At 42.2% G+C, this 16,332-nt stretch overlaps 1 protein-coding gene across 2 annotated transcripts in view; it reads left to right on the top strand.

Annotated features, from left to right (window-relative positions):
• rbms1a (RNA binding motif, single stranded interacting protein 1a) overlaps positions 1 to 16,332 on the top strand; it is a 57,648-nt gene that overhangs the window by 5,687 nt on the left and 35,629 nt on the right. The window lies entirely within an intron of this gene.

Genomic DNA, 16,332 nt, shown 5'->3' with positions numbered 1-16,332 from the left:
GAAATTATTTCCGCAATTTTCTTTCTCCAAGCCCAGGTCAAATGTAAGCACAGACAGAATTTACAGTTTATAAACAGAAATTGTGAAGTTTTGTCTTTATATATATATATATATATATATATATATATATATATATATATATATATACTAGTGCTGTCAAGCGATTAAAATATTTAATCGCGATTAATGTCGCGACAGTCATAGTTAACTCGCGATTAATCGCAATTTAATCGCACATTTTTGTCACATAAAAAACCATTGTAATTCTCTTATCAGCATAAAAAAGTGAATGGGCTTGCTTTGTACCAATGGTTTTTTTTTTTTTTTATTGCAAAGCATAACACGTCTTGACACAGCCACTGCAAAGTGAAACCTAAGCCGAGCACCGGCACAGGGCTAGCAAGAGAACCATGAGTGAAATGATCTACTGTTTGAGTTAGTCTACAACTCTAATCAGAGAGACAGGTTACACAGTGACGGTAGGCTTGACATGCTTGATTATAATATAAAGTACACTATTATATTAAGTTTAAGTTGTTCGTTGATAAATATTGCATTGAATCTGATCTTTACTGTTTCAGCTCACTTAACACATTTTGTACTTTTACACTTTCTGCCTGTTGATGCGTCGCGCTGTCCAATCAGAGGCGGCCAAATTTGCATATTACAGGAAGGATTTCTGGGGTAGCGTTGAGTTTACAGTTCAGAGGGATCTGGCTTCTTTAGACGCTGTCTTCTTAAAACTGAATAAATATTTAAAAAGAGCCAAATGAGCCAGTCTTTTGAACGGCTCTTTTCAAAGAACGGATCACAAAGATGCGGATCCCATCAAAGAGCCATAAATCCCATCTCTACTAGCACGCCCTGCCCGCGCTGGTTCTTTGGGGGGGCAGAGGACTCTGGCTGTGCGGGGCAGGGCATTACAGTCTAGCTGCTGGTTTTCTAAGCAAAGTCTCTGTTCCAAGTTCCTGGCAGTTTCAAAAGCTTATGAAAAACCTACATCATGTCACAGAGCGTTAATCTCGCGATAAAAAAATTATCGCCGTTAAAATTGAGTCAAGTTAACGCGTTAATAATGCGACATTTTTGACAGCACTGATGTGTATATATATCAGTGCTGTCAAGCGATTAAAATATTTAATCGCAATTAATGTTGCGACTGTCGTAGTTAACTCGCGATTAATCGCATGTTTTTGTCACATGGAAAAACCACTGTAATTCTCTTATCAGCATAAAAAAGTGAATGGGCTTGCTTTGTACCAATGTGTTTTTTTTTTTTTTTTTTTTTTTATTGCAGAGCATAACACGTCTTGTCACAGCCAGTGACATCCATATAACTTCCATATTAGATGAGAAAACCAAGGGATGAAAAATAAAGTGCATATCACTGTGAAAATAAAAAAATGTTTTATTTTACTCATTAGTTTCTTTTGAAGAGAAGTATTTGCCATAAAAGAAGAAAAAAACAGATAAAAATAAAAACGTTCAAAAACGTTCACCATAGTGTGGCACTGTATTCTCTAATTCTCACTGCTTATAACTCTACACCCCCCCGGTGGAGATGAGCTGGGAAACTGAAGACTGAAGGAACAGTATTGAAAAGTATTTTTCCAGTCTCACCTGTGAAAGGTAATCCCATGTGATCTCGTTTGGACAGTAAACCTGTTGGTACAGTTAAACGCAGCACATGAATGAGGCATCTTTATTCTCGGCTACTGTCTAGACGCTATACCAGAGACGGCTGAAGAATCTCCACTTTGCCCCATCCAATATGGCGGCGAGGATGTTTATATGTCTGTGCCTTTCTCCATCACTCACACGTACTCTTATTGAAGCAGCACGCGACAAGCCTCAACAGGAACTACGGGTGACTCGCAGGGCCAAATTAGAATTTGCGTTAACGGCACTATTTTTTTTTTTTTAATCGCGTTAAATTGAGATCGCGTTAACTTTGACAGCACTAATATATATATATATATATATATATACACACACTACCGTTCAAAAGTTTGGGGTCACCCAGACAATTTTGTGTTTTCCGTGAAAAGTCACACTTTTATTTCCCACCATAAGTTGTAAAATGAATAGAAAATATAGTCGAGACATTTTTCTGGCCATTTTGAGCATTTAATCGACCCCACAAATGTGATGCTCCAGAAACTCAATCTGCTCAAAGGAAGGTCAGTTTTATAGCTTCTCTAAAGAGCTCAACTGTTTTCAGCTGTGCTAACATGATTGTACAAGGGTTTTCTAATCATCCATTAGCCTTCTGAGGCAATGAGCAAACACATTGTACCATTAGAACACTGGAGTGAGAGTTGCTGGAAATGGGCCTCTATACACCTATGGAGATATTGCACCAAAAACCACACATTTGCAGCTAGAATAGTCATTTACCACATTAGCAATGTATAGAGTGGATTTCTGATTAGTTTAAAGTGACCTTCATTGAAAAGAACAGTGCTTTTCTTTCAAAAATAAGGACATTTCAAAGTGACCCCAAACTTTTGAACAGTAGTGTACCATTTTAAATATTAATACGCACAATTATACATTGCAATACTGTTTTATAAAACAGAGTATATGCAAAATACAGCCTCAAATCAGAAACGGTCGGGACGGTATGTTGAAGTTGAAATTTAAATTAAAACCGCAAACCATGATTTGTAAATAATCTGACCTGTATTACTCTCAAAACAATACAACAGCGCGTTGTTTGATGTTTGACCGCATTAATTAATTAATTACACATTTCAATTTTGACTCTTGGAACACGTGTCCAAAAAAATTGGGACGGGAAGCATTTTTTACTTTATAATGTTGCCATTCCTTCTCACAACACTTTAAAGATGTTTAGGGACTGAAGACGCCAAGCGATGAAGCGTTTCCGGTGTTTTGTCCCGTTCTTCCTGTAAACAGGTCTGAAGGTGTCGAACAGTACGAGGTCATCATTTTTATATTTTCGCCAAAATTCTCCACACGTTCTTTATCGGGGACAGAAGGGACGCGGCCTCTTCTTCCACAGCCATGCCTTTGTAATGTGCGCACAATGTGGTTTTGTTGAAATCTCCCTGGAAAAGATGTCGTCTTGAAAGCAGCATACTTTACTCAAATCTCTGTTTCTGCATTAATGCTCCATCACAGAACTGCACAGTACAGTACATTTGTCAAAGGCACGGACACAACCCTATACCGTGACACACCCTGGCTTTTGGACTTGTTCCTGGTAACAAGATGGACGGCCCTTTATTGCCGCTTTTCCACTACAAACGCGGCTGAGCCGTGCCGTGCTGAGTCGGGCTGAGCGGGGCTGTTGGAGTTGCATTTCGACTACAACCGCGCTGAACCGTGCTGGCTGGAAGTGGGTGGACACATTGGGTGGAGTTAGCGAAAGTGGGTGGACGTCACGTGATGTCGTTAAGCAGCGCAAACAGTGACATCAGTGACAGTGGCGGAACAAGTCAGAGCCGGGCCGGGGGCGGGGCAAATGACCGGGCCCTTTATTAAAGCTTATCATAACATCATTTTAGGCTACAAAATGTCCGCAACTGCGGTGTTTACCAATTTCAACACTACCGGGTGCAACTATGTTATTTAGTACATCAAGTCCTTCAAACGAACATGTAACTCAGAAACAAAAAACATTAGGATACTGTACATGGCTCATAATAAAACATCAATAGCCTATACTGCGCACATTATTTGAAGGGCATACGAATGAGCGCTCAGAGGTTGCAACGGTGACAGGAAGAGTCAGAAATAAAAGGAGGGCGGTGCAAACCTCACTGAATGCACTGTGTTTACCAATTTCAACACTACGGGGTGCAACTATGTTAGTTTGTACATTAAGTCCTTCAAACGAACATGTAACTCAGAAACAAAAAAACATTAGGCGACATACTGTACATGGCTCATAATAAAACATCAATAGCCTACTGCGCGCATTATTTGAAGGGCATACGACGAGCCTTGCGCTCCGCGAACTCGTCCACGATGCTCTGTATGTCACTGATTCAGTGATCTTTTAAGCGGTAGTCTCACGACCCGAATAGTAAACAATAAACATGGAGGACATGGAGTCGTTAGTGTTGCTGGTCTTGGTGCTGTGGCTTGTTGTCACCGACAACGCGGACAGATACTGGCAAGAGCGTATAGATGAGGCGAGGCGCATAAGGCTTCAGAAATTCTCGTAATTCTTCTTCCGGGTTTACGGTGTTTACAGATCCCAGCGCGCTCGCGGGGCGTGTGTGGGCATGTGAGGACACGCCTCCTCACCAATCAGTGCACAGGGGAGTGTCTGCTCACGCCCCCAGCCTCACTCGGCACGGTTTGGCTCGCTTCAGCCCCACTCCAAAACGGTGCGAGTTTTAGGGGCTAAGCAGGGCTGAAACGAGCTGAGTCGTGCTGGTTTTTGGTAGTCGAAACGCGAGCCGTGTCGGGCTGAAGTGAGCTGAAGCGAGCTGAAGTGAGCTGAAAAAGGGTAGTGGAAAAGGGCCATAAGTCTTTGGTGTCCATTTCTTCCAAAAAAAAAGATCTGGAATACTGATTCGTCTGACCACAATACACGTTTCCGTTGTGTGGTGGTCTATCCCAGATGCCTCCGAGCCCAGAGGAGTCAAATGTGCTTCTGGACACAGTTAACATAAGACTTCCTTTTGGTACGGTAAAGTTTTACCTGGTATTTGTGGATGTAACTCTGTGTTGCAGTTTGACAAAGGTTTCCCAAAGTAATCCCAAGCCCATATGGTTAGGCCAAAAAAAAAAAAGATAGTGTGTTTCAGGTAACATGAAATACTAAAATAAGGTTGGTAGGTAGGAAAATTTTTTTTTTTCTTAATTTTTTTTTTTTTTATTTTGTTCGAAAAAATTAACACAAGTAAACATCTTACAAAATAGTATTTTGGCACAGAATCCTTTATACCACACATTATAATAAAATAAAAGTGTTTTAAATCTTTAAACGAATAAAAAAAAATATCGCAAGAGTTCGAGTTATGATCTACGGAAGCGTATTGCTGCCACACTCAAAAAAAAAATTGGCTTAGAATCAAGTAATTACGTGAAAAGATATTAACAAAGTTGTCATGTTTTTACAATATATTTATCATGTAATAACATAACATCACGTAATTTCATGATACGAAATTATCACGTTATTTCATGATATTTTCATGTAATAACGTGAAAACACCTTATCAAGAAATAACGTGAAAATAACGTCCTAGGCTAGGCTACTTCCATTAAAAGCAGACGGCCTAGCCTAGCCTACTGTAGAACTTGGGTCGAGCAAAAACACCGAGCAAAAACATGGCTGAATCCTGAATGACTCCTATTTGTATAAATAGGGGACTACATAGGTGGCAAAACGTAGTGTTTTTCCCTGCCATGGAAGTGCACTTGTATACTGAAGAGGAAGCAATTTGCATTACAGCCGTGAATGAGGATTCAAAATGGCGGCTCGGCTCGGTTTTCCCTTCCTCCTTCAGTATACAAGTGCGCTTCCATGTTTATGCAGGAGGGCTGATAGAAGTGGCGAAACATTTTACTTTTTATCGTTTCTTTCACAACTTGAATGCGTTGAAACAAAAAATTATGACAAACTAACGCCGCTTACACTAAAATATTGTAATAAAAACTTTGCGGTCGGCAATTTCGACGTGAAAATTCTCGATCGGTCGGGTTACCGGAAACACACTTTTTTTTTTTTTTTTTTTTTTTGGCCTTATATCAGCTGTAGATGAATGACAGTTCTTGATGCAGCGCCGTCTGAGGCATCTTATGCCCCTTTTCCACCAAAGCAGTTCCAGGGCTGGTTCGGGGCCAGTGCTTAGTTTGGAACCGGGTTTTCTGTTTCCACTGACAAAGAACTGGCTCTGGGGCCAGAAAAACCGGTTCCAGGCTAGCACCAACTCTCTGCTGGGCCAGAGGAAAGAACTGCTTACGTCAGCGGGGGGGCGGAGTTGTTAAGACCAACAACAATAACAAGACCGCGAAAGATCGCCATTTTTAAGCGACGAGAAGCAGCAGCTGTACAAACACGAAGTCATCCATTATTATTATCGTTGTTGTTGCTGCTGCTTCTTCCGTGTTGTTTTTGCTTCGATATTCGCACCAAGGTTTATGCAAACGTAGCGACGTAACTGACGTATACAGTGACGTAATGACACGGCTCCCCTTAGCACCGCGAGCTATGGAAAAGCAAACTGGTTCTCAGCTGGCTCGCAAGTTGAACGAGTTGTGAACCAGCACCAGCACCGGCCCCGAACCAGCCCTGGAACTGATTTGGTGGAAAAGGGGTAAGAGATCACAGGTGTTCAGATTAGGCTTGAGCCCTTGCCCTTTACGCACCGCATTTCCTCCAGATTCCTTGAATAGTTTAATGATCTTATGCACCGTAGAGGGTGAAATATCCAAATCCCTTTCCGTCTTTCTTTGAGGAACATTGTTTTTAAACGTTTCAGTAATTTCCCCACACATTTGTTGACAAACTGGAGATCCTCGGCCCATCTTTGCTCCTCAAACACTAGGCCTTTCCTGGATACTGATTTTGTCCCAAATCATGCTTACAATCACCTGTTGACATCATTATTTTTGTCCACCTCATTATTTAATTGTTTTACCTCATTACTGGCCCTAAATTTTCCTCATCCCAATTTTTTTTTTTTGGAATGTGTTGCGGACCTGAAACACAAGAATGGATGTATATTAACAAATGAAATATCTTGGGTTCGTTCTGTCTGTAATGAAATAAGTCAAAGTAAATTTAGAAAGCACTGCTTTCTATTTTATTTGTATTTTCCATACCGTCCCACCTTTTTCTGACTTGGGGTTGCAGTATTACTGTCGTGTATAGCACAACTTTGCATGCAATATACAATCATGGGTCAAAAATTAGTTTGTAGTTTACTTTTAGCAAAAAAAAAAAGTTTAAGAAGAAGAAACCTTTATTTGTCACATGCACACTTCAAGCACAGTGAAATTCATCCTCTGCATTTAACCCATCTGAAGCAGTGAACACACACACACACACACACACACACACACACACCCCTTTTCCACCAAATCAGTTCCAGGGCTGGTTCGGGGCCGGTGCTGGTGCTGGTTCACAACTCGTTCAACTTGCGAGCCAGGTGAGAACCAGTTTGCTTTTCCATAGCTCGCGGTGCTAAGGGAAGACACGTCATTACGTCGTTGTATACGTCAGTTATGTCGCTATGTTTGCATAAACCTTGGCGTGGATATCGAAGCAAAAACAACACGGAAGAAGCAGCAACAATAATAATAATAATGGATGACTTCGCGTTTGTAGTGAGTTGGTGCTCGCCTGGAACCGGTTTTTCTGGCCCCACAGCCAGTTCTTTGTCAGTGGAAACAGAAAACCCGGTTCCAAACTAAGCACTGGCCCCGAACCAGCCCTGGAACTGCTTTGGTGGAAAAGGGGCACCAGAGCAGTGGGCAGCCACACTAGAACGCCTGGGGAGCAGTCAGGGGTTCGGTACCTTGCTCAAGGGCACTTCAGCCCAAGGCCGCCCCACGTCAACCTAACCTGCATGTCTTTGGACTGTGGGGGAAACCGGAGCACCCGGAGGAAACCCACGCGGACACGGGGAGAACATGCAAACTCCGCACAGAAAGGCCCTCGCTGGCCCCGGGGCTCGAACCTTCTTGCTGTGAGGTGACAGCGCTAACCACTACACCACCGTGCCACCCACAAGTTGAATTTTAAGATCTGATGCACATTTTCTGTTTTATATTTCACGATTTTTGGCTTCTAAACCTTTCTATTTTGACCCTGTACTAATTAGTACAGCAAATCCCTCTCACTTTTTCCTTCCCGTAAACCTTCAGTCTCTCTCTGTCACGGTTTATAAATCTCTCGCCATCTGTTTCTGTCTCGTTCTCCCATCCTTTCTGTTTCAACTTTTCTCTCTCATTCCTTCGTTTGATCTCTCTCTCTCGCGCTTTGCTCTTCCCGAGTGCCTCACATGTGCACGGCTGAAGCGTGTAACCCAAGGCGACAGCAGCTACTTGCGTGACTTCTTGGAAAGCAGCCTGTGTGAGGAAACCAGGCATGATTCAGCAAATATTGAACAAAATCAACGGAAAGAAAATGGATTTGGTTGTGGAGATCAGGTGCTGTATCGTTTAAGCCCAGGTAAAATAAACCAGCAGCTCTGTACTTTTCTTTACAGACCTTTTTTTTTTTTTTTTCTCCTTCTCTCTGTGCTGAGAAGAAAAACAGCACCCTGGGATTCCCAGAGCATAAAAGCCCAAATGTGTTTGTGTTTATCATGTGATGTTCAGCCTGGTTACGATTATGCAACCGGTGCAACCATTTGCCAGGGCTCTACGTTAACTTTGATACATGGTTGCCCATTCAGGCAACCATTTGTAGAAATCTGGTTGCCCGAACTCAGAACATGGTTGCCCAAATATTACATATATATTTTTTTTTATTTATTATTCGACCTTCTCAGACGCTGTCTGTATCAACAAGCATTGACACTAGCGCCCCGTGCGAGTAATGCGGTAATTAGTCATGTAGTTAAGGACATACCAATATCAGTCCCCCCAGGATTCCGCGGGCCTTTTTTGTGATTGTTGCGGGCTAAAATGTCTGATGTTGCGGGGGGTTTTCCAAAAAAATTGCGATGAAAGTTGCGGTGTTTTTAAGGTTTTTGTTGCGATTACATTGCGGGAGGAAGTGAAAATTGCGAGAAATTGTTGCGATTTTCTCTTTTTGTGATTAAAATTGAGTGATATGTTAAATATTAAGTTATTACTGAAAAACTATTGATTAAAAAAACAAAGACACTGAGAAATGATCCTATAAACAACTTTACCAATATAAAAGATTACCAGGACTACAAAAATGCAGAAAAACAGGCTTTACTTATCCAAATGCACCTGTTGGTTCAAAAGTTAAAGTGCTTAGAACCTCACAGCACAACATGAAGTTACCTTAAAATATAATATAAATGCCTCAGCTTTCATGTAAGAAAAAAAAACTATTAATACTAGTACTGTGTGCAGGCAGTCTCTCCTGAAGACCAAATTAAACAATAATTATAAACTAATAAAATAAATGGCTCAGGCTTCATAGAAGAAAAAAACCCAATTTGAACAGAATCTCACAGTATGATGCTGAAGCTGCCTAAGCAATGGAAAATAAAATACCATTTTGGCAAAAATGTTGGCATCCATTAATTTCTTGTATTAAGTAAAAAAATAATGTAAAGTGCACACAGTCCTTCACTGTAAACATAACACACTTTCAGTCACAGAATTTAAGCCGACATAAACACTGACTCGCACATGCAGTGTTGCCAGATACTGCTGACGTTTTCCAGCCCAAAATATGTTCAAAACCCGCCAAAACGCACTTAAAACCGCCCAATCTGGCAACACTGCGCACATGCTGCTTCTCTTGAACGTATACACGGAAGTTAGGCGGAAGGTAGTTTGTCGACGTCACCTCAAGACGACGCCAACGATTGGTCAAATTTGCGGGAAAGTTGCGGTGATTGGATACAACTGTAACACCGCCCTGAATTCGCGGGGATTGGTTGAATTTGCGTTGAAGTTGCAAATCGTGAAATCCTGGAGGGTCTGAATAGAGCACTGAATATGCACTACGTGATAATTATTAGCAATGGGAAACTGCATTGCAAGCCCGCGATGTGCAAATGTGAATTCCGCTAGTTGTTGAACATCCCGTAATGATAACATGGACGCGGTCTTTCCGAGTCAAACAATTGCAAATCATGATGGAATTTCATCATTATATGAATGAATAAACATCGTTTTTCACGTAAGTTGACATATTTGGGTAGTTGCCCGATCAGGCAAGCATTTGTGAGAGTCTGGTTGTCCGAATCTATTGAATGGTTGCCCCGGGCAATCGGGCTACTGTTAATGTCGAGCCCTGGATTCGCATGTAAGAGGATATTTTGGTGTGTAACAAAAATATTTTACATTGTACATTGCTTTCTTGTTTTACTTCACAACTGTGTTTGTATTTATTTATTTATTTATTTATTTTTTTAAAGCTAAAAATTGAAACACAAATTTACAGGCTCTTTGCTGCCATGCTTGTGGTTGATATTTGTTAGCGTGTCTGTGGTGTAACAGGGAAATGCTGCTGTTGTTAACTGGAATGTAAGTCAGGAATAACACAGATACGCTGTGCTATTATCGGAAAGTAATCCATGCCAGGGTGATGTTGGACCATTAACACCCCCTGATGTGGATTATTTTCCTCAAGCTGCACACCCTGCAAGTATGCTATTCCTCTTATAATAGTGTTGTAGTCAAGACCACCTAAACTGAGACCAAGGGTGCTTTCACACCAACAGCAGTCGGTGCGCACTAAACAGTCCATTCGAACCAAAAGATCTTGGTTCGGTTCGTTTTCGTCAGCGTGAAAGCATCAATCGCACTCGGGTGCGCACTAAATCAAGCGGACCGAGACTTCCAAAAAGGGGTGGTCTCAGGGCACTTTCACACCGCTAGTTCGATTATTTGGTCCGCACCAGGCAGTAAAATTGTTACATCGTAGCATACAGACTGCGTGTGGTCCGCGTTCACACATGCAAACGAACCAAATTGGTCTGAATGACGTTTCGTCATCTTCCGGTGGAAATAAGCGCCAATTTGGACTTTCACAATGGAGCGACACGTTCGCACACTGTTTCTTGCGCTGGTCCTTGCTTTTTATATCAACATTACCCATTTCTGGCAAAATATCCAGTTCCGGAATGAGTCACGGCTGCATCTTTGGATATACTGGATTCGCCAAAGGCTTATAGCGCGTCATTTCAGGCAGAGGAGACGCGCTATTTTCACCAATGCTGTCCTGATGATGATGAGGCCTTTCCAAAGACCTTTCCAAAGACCCAGCTGGCTTTTACTGCAGAATCTGTTATGCTGTAGGTTAATACAGGGCAATCTGAATTTCCCACTGACAGAATGCTGACAGAGCTGGAGCACGCGCGTGTGTTTGATGCCGCTGTTTACAGGATGTTATAATCACATTGTGTAGATGCTCACATTATTATAGTTATAGTTATTAAAATGGTTACTATTCTTAGTGTGGGCAGCCTTTTACATTATATCCAGTGTAGACACACCCCACTTTTCAATGAAAAAAATGTGCGTATTTAGACCCGAGTTGGTCCAGGTTCGCGTTCTCACCAGAGGGACCGCACCAGAGGTTAACATTTGGTGCGGAATCAAGTGGACCGAGACCCCCCCCCCCTTTTTGGAGGTCTCGGTCCGCTTGATTTAGTGCGCACCTGAGTGCGATTGATGCTTCCACACCAACAAAAATGATCTGAACTAAGAGCTTTTGGTTCGAATGGACTGTTTAGTGCGCACCAACTGCTGTTGGTGTGAAAGCACCCTCAGTCCACTTGATTCTGCACCAAATGTCAACCTCTGGTGCGGTCCCTCTGGTGAGAACGCGAACCTGGACCAACTCAGGAGTTTCAATTAAATTGACATTACAACAGTGCAGATGTTTCAGCTGTGTCAGGGTGCAGGCACTTACAGATGTAAACACAGGGGAGAGCAGGCTAACAGACTATAGCCTACCTTGTGGGTCTTTGGAAAGGTGCTTATCTCATCAGCAGGACAGCATTGGTGAAAATAGCGCGTCCCTTCTGCCTGAAATGACGCGCTATACGCCTTCGGCGAATCCAATATATCCGAAGATTGTTCTCCAGCTGCAGCCGCGACTCAATCCGGAACTGGATATTTTGCCAGAAATGGGTAATGTTGATGATATAAAAAGCAAGGACCAGCGCAAGAAACAGTGTGCGAACGTGTCGCTCCATTGTGAAAGTCCAAATTGGCGCTTATTTCCACCGGAAGATGACGAAATGTCATTCAGACCCATTTGGTTCGTTTGCATGTGTGAACGCGGACCACACGCAGTCTGTATGCTACAATGTAACAATTTTACTGCCTGGTGCTGACCAAATAATTGAAGTAGCGGTGTGAAGGCACCCCAAGTCATGACCGAGACCAGAATGTACCTTGACCAGAATGGACCAAGACAAGACCAAAGCTTTGAGGGGTTGAGACCGAGTCCAGACCAGAACCAAGGCATGGCCCGACCGAGTCCAGACCAGGACCAAGGCATGGCCCGACCGAGTCCAGACCAGGACCAAGGCATGGCCCGACCGAGTCCAGACCAGGACCAAGGCAGGGCCCGACCGAGTCCAGACCAGGACCAAGGCAGGGCCCGACCGAGTCCAGACCAGGACCAAGGCAGGGCCCGACCGAGTCCAGACCAGGACCAAGGCAGGGCCCGACCGAGTCCAGACCAGGACCAAGGCAGGGCCCGACCGAGTCCAGACCAGGACCAAGGCAGGGCCCGACCGAGTCCAGACCAGGACCAAGGCAGGGCCCGACCGAGTCCAGACCAGGACCAGATCAGTGTGTGTGAAGGGGCAGAGGAGGGGTGACAGCCATTAACACGAAGAAACCTTTTGAATGGGCAATAAGTCGGACTATTGGTTAAATTTGAAGCAGGAAGTTTTACATCCAATCACAGTAACAATGTTAACAAATAAATCGGACAATGCACAGGCAATTTATTGAAATCACTGCAGTTGCGGTCTTGACTGGTCTTGAAATAAAATCCCGAGTCTCTATGTCTGAGACCGAGACAAGCCTGAGTAAAAATGCGGTCGATGATGAGACTGAGACCTTCAAAAGTGGTCTTGAGGCCAGTGTCATGTATTACACCACTGTTATACCACAGCGATTTGCTAACGATTTTAAATTTGTTACTAAACGACACATTGCAAATCATTTATGGTTCCTCGTGAAACGTTCACAAGACAAGTTACAAGTCGTTCACTTGCCAGACTCTCTCTTTTTTTCTTTTATGATTATATTATTTTTAAAAAAGCAGCTTGTTAGGATATTTTACAGAAGAATGTGAAAGAAAGCTGACCCTTCCATCGCAGAAAGCTTACTGACTAAGCGCTAATACAGACGAGTTCCTCCTAAAAACGTCTCCTAACACAGAATTTCACCAGATACAGCCAATAGTAAAATGTTTTTCTCTGTTAAACAACAGCACATTTGAGCTTTCTGACGAGGTTTCTGACAACAACAAACATGGCGACGCTGGAAGAGGTTGTAATAATATACCTGTTAAAGAGGCAGCGTGGTACAAGGTGGTTTAAGATTTCTTACTAAATTGCATAATCTCTCCTCAAAAAGTTTCATCTTTAAAATTTCTTTCTTGTGTCTTGTTTGAACTAGTGCCTATGCTGCCCCCAGATTGCTCTGTTTCGTTCGTATCTGTAAGCTTTCAGAAACCATCCACTAACGGACAAAATAAATGCAGAGTACGGACGGGAGACTTCATCTATATCTGTATACGTATTTAACATTGAGTGTAAATGAGCCTTTTATGTCACCCATGACGCTGCATGAGTAGCAGTTCCAGAAGATGTGGTCGGCTGGTGTCACTTGCCTCGGTGGAAGCGAGTGATGAGCGTGTCCCTCTCTGGTTGGTAGGTGTTGTGTGATGGGGGAAAGCTGTCTAGTGGGTGGGAATTGGCCATGACAAAATTAGGTATGTTTATCATTAAGCTTAGATTGAGTAGAGCATTAATAATGTATCAGAAGCTTCTAAAGCCAGTATCTCACTGGGCTGCGACAGCTTGCGACAAATTGCGAACGTCATTCGCGAGAGTGTTTCAAAAGTGTCTTGAAACATTCGCGGGGCTTCTCAATTTCCTCGCATGAGTCGCAAAGTGTCGCTCCTTCGTCGCTGAAATTTTGAACATGTTCAAGAAATTTGTGCGACAAAATTTCTCTCAAAATAGCCGCAAATGCGTCGCTGGCGTCGCAAAGCCGTCACGAACCCTTCTCAAGTCGGTTTCCGTGAGACAGGAAGTGCGGGTGTATGGGTAGTATCTCACTGGGCTGCAACAGCCTGCAACTAGTTGGAGACACAACAATTGCGATTAAAATATGCGAATATCCATTCAGTGTGATTCCAAGTGAAAATTGTCGCCAATTCGCATATTTTATCGCAATTGTTGTCTCCAACTAGTCGCAGGCTGTCGCAGCCCAGTGAGATACTACCCTAAGCACCGGTCATTTGAATTATCACTGGCAAAAAAAAAAAAAAGTAATTTTGGGTATTTGTTTGTATATTGTGACCTATATTGTGTTGTCGAGGTTTACACCAGTAATAACATAACAGCTTTACTAGTACTACTCGTACTACTACTGCTCTTACCCATACTACTAATACTAATACTCTTACCCATACTACCTCTACTACAACTACTACTCCTACTCTTACCCATACTACCTCTTCTACTACTACTACTACTACTACTACTACTCTTACCCATGCTGCTACTACTACTCTTACTCTTACCCATACTACTACTACTCCTCTTACCCATACTACTACTACTACTCTTACTCTTACCCATACTACTACTATTACCCGTACTACCTCTACTTCTACGACCCCTACTACTACTACTCTTACCCATACTACTACTACTAGTAGTCTTACCTATACTACTACTACTACTACTACTCCTACCATACTACCTCTACTACTACTACTCTTACCATACTACTACTACTACTACTACTACTACTCTTACCCATACTACCTCTACTACTCCTCTTACCCATACTACTACTACTACTCTTACCCATACTACCTCTACTACTACTAGTCTTACCCATGCTGCTGCTACTACTACTACTACTACTCTTCCCCATACTACCTCTACTACTACTACTCTTACCATGCTACCTCTATTATTATTACTACTACTACTACTCTTACCCGTACTACTACTACTACTACTACTACTACTCATACTACTATTACTCCTATCCATACTACCACTACTACTATTCCTACTTGTAGTACTACTACTACTACTACTACTACTACTACTTGTACTACCTCCTCTACTACTACTACTACTACTACTTGTACTACCTCTACTACCACTACTACTCAGACTACCACTACTCTTACCCATACTACTACTAGTATTACCACTCCTACTCGTAGTACTACTACTACTACTTTTTACTACCTTTAGTACTACTCCGACTACTACTACTCTTACTCATACTACCTCTACTACTACTACTACTACTACTCTTACCCATACTACCTCTACTACTACTAGTCTTACCCATACTACTACTACTACTACTCTTACCCATACTACCTCTACTACTACTGGTCTTACCCATACTACTACTACTACTACTACTCTTACCCATACTACCTCTTCTACTACTACTACTACTAGTCTTACCCATACTACCTCTACTACTACTACTACTTCTACTCTTACCCATACTACCTCTACTACTCCTCTTACCCATACTACTACTACTACTACTACTACTACTACTTTTACCCATACTACCTCTACTACTCCTCTTACCCATACTACTCCTCTTACCCATACTACTACTCCTCTTACCCATGCTACCTCTACTGCTGCTACTACTACTACTACTAGTCTTACCCATACTACTACTACTACTACTACTCTTACCCATACTACCTCTACTACTACTACTACTACTCTTACCCATACTACCTCTACTACTACTACTACTACTACTACTACTACTACTCTTACCATGCTACCTCTATTATTATTATTACTACTACTACTCATACTACTATTACTCCTATCCGTACTTCTCCTACTCGTACTACTACTACTACTACTAGTCTTACCCATACTACTACTACTCTTACCCATACTACCTCTACTACTACTACTACTACTACTACTAGTCTTACCCATACTACTACTACTACTCTTACCCATACTACCTCTACTACTACTACTACTACTACTACTCTTACCATGCTACCTCTATTATTACTACTACTACTACTACTACTACTCTTACCCGTACTACTATTACTCCTATCCGTACTACTACTAGTTGTACTACCTCTACTACCACTACTACTCCGACTACCACTACTCTTACCCATACTACTACTAGTACTACTACTACTTTTTATTACCTTTAGTACTACTCCGACTACTACTACTCTTACTCATACTACCTCTACTATTACTACTACTACAACTACTGCTCTTATCCGTGCTACCTCTACTCCTACTTGTACTACTTCTACTACCACCCATACTACTGCTGCTGCTAGTACTACTACTACTATTACTCTTATCCGTACTACCTCTACTCCTACTTGTACTACTTCTACTACCACCCATACTACTGCTGCTGCTAGTACTACTACTACTACTACTATTACTCTTATCCGTACTACCTCTACTCCTA

Source organism: Neoarius graeffei, chromosome 15 (assembly GCF_027579695.1).
Source record: "Neoarius graeffei isolate fNeoGra1 chromosome 15, fNeoGra1.pri, whole genome shotgun sequence".
In the NCBI taxonomy this organism is placed as follows: Eukaryota; Metazoa; Chordata; class Actinopteri; order Siluriformes; family Ariidae; genus Neoarius; species Neoarius graeffei.
The sequence above is the reverse complement of the archived record's forward strand: the minus strand, read 5'-3'. Positions and strand labels throughout refer to the sequence as shown.